Below are 7088 nucleotides of genomic sequence, written 5' to 3' on the forward strand. Positions count from 1 at the left end.
GGGTATTTAATTAAATAGGAGAGCTGAAATAAGAAAGGTGAAGCACAGGAGGGGGGCATAGGTTTAGTGAAAGGAAAATTTTCAATAAAATTAGGAAGCGATTGCAATTGATTTGGGATGGAGATAGTTAGTAGAATAGACGTTAGGAATTTTAGTAGTTGGAAGAGCCATTAGACACTAGTTGAACCAGATTGAACACCCGTTGGTTCTACAACAATCCCACATCTTGATGTCTATATATTAAACACTTCTTTTAAATTTGCTTCACCAAAGCATGAGCCTGAGCACATGACCCTCCCCGACTTAGCTCCTCGCATGATTAATACCCATGGTTTCTCCACATTGTGTGCCACTAACCATGATCTAAGATCCATGCATAGATTACTATTAGGGGGCATTTGTTGTTCTAGGAATTGGATGTGGCTTAGCAAGAAGCCACGTGTAATCTCTATGCTAGAGCATTGATATCATAGATGAATGTAAATTTGTATTTAGTAGATTAATCTTTAGGGGAGATGACCAAACCATGCCCTTTTCTTGCACCTTTGTTCATCTCTACAATGTCGATGAATTCTTGTTTGTCCTTCAAAACCCAGAGCTGATTTCCAGTTCCCAAGTCAATCATGATGTGTTTGTTTTGGAAGCAAAACATCACTATGAAATGGTCATAAAGTTCATACATGGTGTGGAAGTCGGCCACTTCTGTGATATCCACCACCAATTGGTTGATGAAATTCTTTGTAGTTTTTGCAACAAACTCGTCCATTTGGAAAGCAGGGCAAGCATTAGAAACTAAATAGAGAGAAATCCTGGTGTGAGTAAGTGTGCGAGTACCTCTAGGGGGGTCGTGTCAAGTGAGCATGCCACAATTGGTGGACAAGGGTTCCTCTTTGCTCCCATCCATTGCCTATGGCTCTCTTGGTTTGGAGAGACTCGGTATTCAACTATACCACCATCATATCAGAAAACAAGTCTTTCTCTAAATCTCCCTCTTGCTCTCTTGGCCAAAATGGCATGATCCACAGCCAATGCTATCCTCAAGAAAGCTGTAAACATTACATGCATTTGCCATTGTTTGAAAAAATTTGTTTATGCACAAAAATTCAAGATTGAAAAAATCATCAAAGGCACAAGCTTTGATCGGATGGCAAACTTTAAAGATCGGCTAAAATCACAAACTGAATGCAAGGTACCATTTGTCCCCTAGCAAATTCAATGACTTCAAAATGGTTATGGATTATTGTCAGATGTCTGATGACTACATGGACGAAGAAAGTTTGCTATTCACAGATCTTTTTATGGGGCTACCTCGATCATTACACTAGGATACCTTTCCTTTCTTACAAGGTTGTTTTTTCCAGTGTAAATCTCTAAATAAAGAAGACTAGCACTCTAGTTTTCCAAGAATCCCAGGCTGGTTGCACACTGCCCATCGCCCGTGCAAGTGAGAAAAGGGGATGGGCGGGGTGGTTTACACACCAAATGCAAAGAATAAGTGAAAGGATGAGCTCATTTATTGCATGCATGTGTGAATGGCTTACATAGTACATACGAATCATTTTGTGATTGGAGGTCATGGGTTGAAGCCCCACTCTTGGAGCTTGGGCACCCTTTGGGCGAGGGGTGGTGGCTGCCCAAGACCTTGGGTGCCCCCCTTTTTGCATGCCAAATCAATGGCTACCACATGGTAGACATGCCGACAAATGCCCCTTTCCAATGTTGGGTGGGAGATGGTGTGTAACTGCTCCCAATTTCAAGTAAAGAGGACTAGCACTCAGGTTTTTTAGTGTATTTGAACTAGCATACTTGGAAAATCCTAGGCCTAGTCCTCTTTATTTAAAGATTTACACAAACAAAAACCCCCAAGTATTATATTGCTTCCATTGGATTTTCCATAAAAAATCCAAGGGTAAGACTTAGTTACAAAATGATTTTTTTGAGAGAAATTTGGTGGCTTGTTTGTGAAATGTTTTGTGAGGATCTTTAGGCAAAATGAATAGGAGTTATGGCTATCGACATCAGCTTCTTACGCATCCCCTTCTCTACCACCTTGATCTTTGCTTTCTTTAGTCTCACCATCTAGGCAAGCCACAAGGTAACACTAAATGGGACTCACGACATTATATACACTTAATTTCCATGCAATGTTGTTGCTTGTTCCAAGGAACTTTTGAAAGAATTCCATGTTGTTGGAAACTTGCTAAAGGGGTTGTAAAATGTATGTCTCTTTCGTTAATTTGAACAAATCTATTATGTCGCTGACGGGGTCCTTCTCGGTCGATAGCATATCTGGGCTTGCATTTAGTAAAATTGTAGCCAACTACACCACCTGGGATTGAGAGACGATGGTAGTTATGACAACCGAAAATATTTGAACCTAAACCTTGCACTATTGAGCAATTGTTCCACCTAGTTTTGGTCTGCTTGAGTCACTTGCAGTGGCTTTCTCCTCCTTCCTAAAATACCAAAGCCAAAAAAACAGAAACCAATATGATGCGTACACTAGTTTGGGGAAAAGAGCACCTAGGAATGCATACTTGCATACACAATTGAATGTTGTGCCAATGATGATGGTTAAGATGTGCAAGAAAGGACTGTAGGTATTCTTTATTTCCCCTTCCCCCCTTGTACACTTTTTCACTTATATCATCATCGACATTTCTTTGGTTATAAACACACAATAAATGCAGTCAGAAGTACCTGCAAAATGGACCATGCCTAAGGTTAATGCAAACCTTAGGGAAACTTCAAAAGTGGTTAGAATTTGCAATTTTTCCCGATTGGCATCATTCCTACAAGTATTCTTGATTTTGCCTTCCCCTCGATGCATTTCTCACTATGAATGAATCTAACTAGAAAGAATTGCAAATTCTTTTCCTAGGGTCCCCGTCAACCTTAAGCATGGTCCATTTTATAGGTACTTCCATTGCATTTATTGTGTGTTTATAAAAACCAAACATAATGTCAGTGATGACATAAGTGAAAACATGTACAAATGCACAAGAAATGCTGGAAATACGTGCAAAATGGAACAACAGGGCTCATCAAGTAAGCTGAACATAGAGATGCAGAAAGAGAGATGATAGTGACAGATTTTTGGGCTGCTCCCATAGCCACTGAAGACCACAGTAGAAGAAGCAAGCAGCATATTAGGGAAACATGTTGGGCGGAAGGGGGAACCCAAAGACGGTGCAAACAAAATACCAGCAATCCTTTCCTGTATGTAACCGAACATAATGCCAATGATGAGGGTGAAGATGTGAAACTCACAAAAAATGTTAGAATTACCTGCAAAATGGAGGATCCTTGATGTAATGAGAGGAAGAAATTCAAAATGGGTAAGAATATGAATCGTGCAATTCTTTGTGGTTTGGTTTAGGGCCTCCATCAGGGTGTGTGGGGGAATGAAAATTCAAAATTAGTAAGAAATCTACAAACAATAAGAATCAATGCTTACAACTTTCTTTGAGCCTCCATCTGGGGGGTTAGGTGCTCTTTGCTCAATGGGACGGATCGTGTATGTTGATTGGCAAGAGGTTTGGTTCAAATGTTGAGCAAATCAAAAAGCAAAGGGGATGGAGGTGGCATAGGAGATTGGAAGTAGCTACGGAAAGAGGGGCTCCGAGCTCTCTTAGATGCCATGTCAAGTGGGGCGATGGAGACCGAAAGGATCTGCATAGAGAGGGGCTCCGAGCTCTTTTGGATGCCATGAGGAACAAAATGAAATTTTTCCTAAGTTCTAATTTCCCCTAATTACCTCTTATTTTTCACTAATTTACCTAATTTTTCTAATTTTCTTCTAATTGTTTCCTAAATTATTCCTATATTAATTCTATTTTTGTCTTAAATTCTTCCTAACCTTGTCCTTTACATTTTTAGCTATCCACTAATTCTCCCTAATTTTTCCTTATTCTTTCCTCTGTTTTTTCCCTATTTTTCTAATACATTTTCCCTATAATTTCCCTATTTTTTCAAAATTTTGCTAATGTTTTCCTAATATTTCCTTGTTTTTTCCTTTTTTTTATTTTTTTAATTTTCTTCTAATATCCCCCCTTTTCCCCCTTCAATTTTTCCCTTATTTTCTTCCAACCCCCCCTTCTATTACTTCCCCATTTTTTCTCTTTCTCCCTACCTATTTTCCCTAAAATTTCCTTAAAATTTTCCTATTTTTCTTTTTTTCCCTGTTTACCCTTACTATAACCCTACTTTATTCTTAACTAATTTCCCATTCTTTTAGTTTTTCTCTCTAATAATTTACTTTTTAATGCACCTTTTATCCTCTCTCTTTCTACCTATTACCCCTTATTTTCCCTGATTCCCCCCTAATTTTTCGTATTCGACTTCCCCCTAATTTCCCCCTATTCCTTCTATTACCCCCTATTTTTTCTAATCGCCTTTTTAACCTTATTTTCCCTTAATCTCACCCTATTTCCCCCTAATTTTTCTTTTTTACTCACCTCTCTCCCTAACTATTTCCCCATCTAGCCCTAGTTATCTGCCTAACTACTACCTTCCCCTCGATGGTTCTCGTTCTTTCTTGTTCTCTTCCCAAACTTCTCGCATGCCCACTCATGTTTTTCGTGCTCCACAACCGCGCGCTATAACTGACTAAATTACTCTCTACTTAATACCCCCCTCCCCCTCGCCCTTTCCACCATACCCCCCCCCCTCTTTCATTGCCACTTGCTTTGCTCTTGCAATACATACTCGTACAGATCCTGCTCCACTGCCCCCTCCTCACCTCTCCACTACACTGGTGCCATTGGCCGGTTTTAAGCTGCTAGAAACTCCTAGCATCTCTACTCACCATCTAACCTTCACTCAGTTCACTGTGCCTCCTGCCTTTGCATTGAGTTCCCCACCTAGTCTACATACGTGCCTACTCCACGAGCCGCCTCGCACATATCACCGCCCCTCGCGGCCACAGCAACAACACATGTATTCCCACTGCGTGTACTTGCACCCGCCAACTCGATTTTCGACCTTCATGCCCCATGCCCTTGGTTGATTGCATCGAGTTTACCTCCCCCTTTTGGATCCAATGTCAACACCGCCACCAGCACAATGAACTCTCAGGTTCTTCTCCCTTATTTCATTTATTAAACTCTAACCCAATCCCCCCTCTCTAGTGCTTTGGTTCCCCCTCTTTCCAGTTTATTGCTTATTTCATGTCACGATTATTTTCTCCACTTACCATATTTTAAAACCCTCTCTCCCTTAGCTATTCTCTACTTTCTTCCCCCTTTCTTTTCATACCTCACCTCCTCTAACCTCTCCCCCTCTAAACTAATATCTAATTTCATGTATGTTATTTTCCTCCTCTAAACCTCCCCCTTTAATCTATGGTCTTGTATATCTTTAAATTTCACTAATTTCCTCACACTTCTCAAACTCTCCATGTCTCCTTATTATTCTTATGAATCATTGCCCCTCCCTTCATCATTCCTTATTTAGTTCCTTCTTAAAACCTCACTACCTTACCCCATCCTCTTTATGAAGCCCTTGTAAGTTGGTTCTTTTTCCTCATTTATTTCTAAAACTAATTTTTTCTACCCCCTTCTCTTTATTCATCCTACTTCCTTAAAATTCTCCTATTTCCCTTATACCATTACTTATTTGTTCATCATTTTTAGCATTGCCTCTAGGCAGAGCTATCGTTTCACTTTCCTTAAAAAAGTGTCCCACACCATTTTTTGCCACATGGCCCGTTACTATTTTGGTTCTCTCTCTCTCTCTCTCTCTCTCTCATTCGAGTTTGCAAATCATTCGAACTTTCCTGTACACGGGCATCCATCATAGGTGTTGCAAATTAATCATTCATTCATCTTTAGATTGTTTTCCTTTGACAAAACCAATTGAAGGCAGTGCTCACGAGTACTTGTACTCACTTGTTTCATTATGCTTTCTACTAGGCTTTACTATCTTCTCCACTTCTTCTACTAGACCTTACCCTCCACTCCCCTCCTCTTTATGGTCTTAAAAAATTATTCTCTTATAATTTTTTCTTCCCTTCCCCCAATATTTATTTAATTTTGCTTCTACAAAACCTTCATGGGCACCCTCTATAAGCTCTGAAACACTATATTCACTCATTGTTACTCCAATCTACTCGACACTCATAAGACTAAAACAAGCTTGATGCTTTGTGGCAAAGTGTTAATTTTTATTGTGACCCCAATAACACGGGGGGGTGTTTATGACAGTTGTCTTCCCAACTAAGGTTTAAGCGGGTTCTCACCATGATTTTCTTGTTGGATGGTGGCAGGTAAGCAAACTCCCCTCTTAAATAAAAGTGGCGCTTGCTATGACTTATCAAAGCAAAACTTGCTTGTATTGTCAAGCATTCTATAACACACGAGCAGTAGGGAAGGGAAGCAGCCAGGGAGAGAGGAGAGACTGCAAGGGAGGGAGGAATAGTATTGGCACAAGTAACATTTCTTTCCAAGTCAAGTACCTACGGAGATAAAAAAGGGCAAATATTGTTTTCAACCTACATAATAACAATCGTTGGATCCAACGCCAACTAGGGAAGCCTCAACCAACATGCTATGAACAATCTCCAAATGTTGTTGAATACCGAGATGAATAGGAAAAACATGATTTGCGTTGTTTAGAATACTAAGTCTAGTACACTCCCAAATTGATGCCCTCCTTGGCCGTGACATCCCCCCAAAAATGAACAAATCCATTAGACGGAAGATTGGCTAGATCCTCCTCAGTCTTGAACAACTTCTTAGCAATTCTTTGGCCTTGTTCCTATTGATGTAAATTAAGGGCTATTATTCATGACTTTGGTGGACGGTAAGATTCTTTGCTTGGGAATACTTATTTTCATGGAATCAATGACCCACTATACAAGCTAGGAAGAATACTTCAATGAATATAGAATGTTAGAAAATACATGATAAGACTATATAAATACTCTCAAAGGGAGACTCTCTTGAGATGAGAAGCATTAGATGTTTCCAAGTTGACCTTCATTGAATTTATAATCACTTAAATCTCTTGTCGCTCTTATGAATTGAACTATATGGACCAAGGCAAGAGGTAGCTGAGTATATTACTTTATTTTAGCCTTTTCTAATTGC

General features: G+C 39.7%; 1 pseudogene; it reads right to left on the reverse strand.

Moving 5' to 3' along the window:
* Nucleotides 1-448: 448 nt before the first annotated feature.
* On the reverse strand, nucleotides 449-766 carry LOC147880653 (thioredoxin-like protein YLS8 pseudogene; annotated as a pseudogene).
* Between the last annotated feature and the right edge of the window lie 6322 nt (nucleotides 767-7088).

This window comes from Dipteris shenzhenensis, chromosome 32, assembly GCF_047967505.1.
Source record: "Dipteris shenzhenensis isolate YYH24624 ecotype China chromosome 32, Dip_SZ_1.0, whole genome shotgun sequence".
Taxonomy (NCBI): Eukaryota; Viridiplantae; Streptophyta; class Polypodiopsida; order Gleicheniales; family Dipteridaceae; genus Dipteris; species Dipteris shenzhenensis.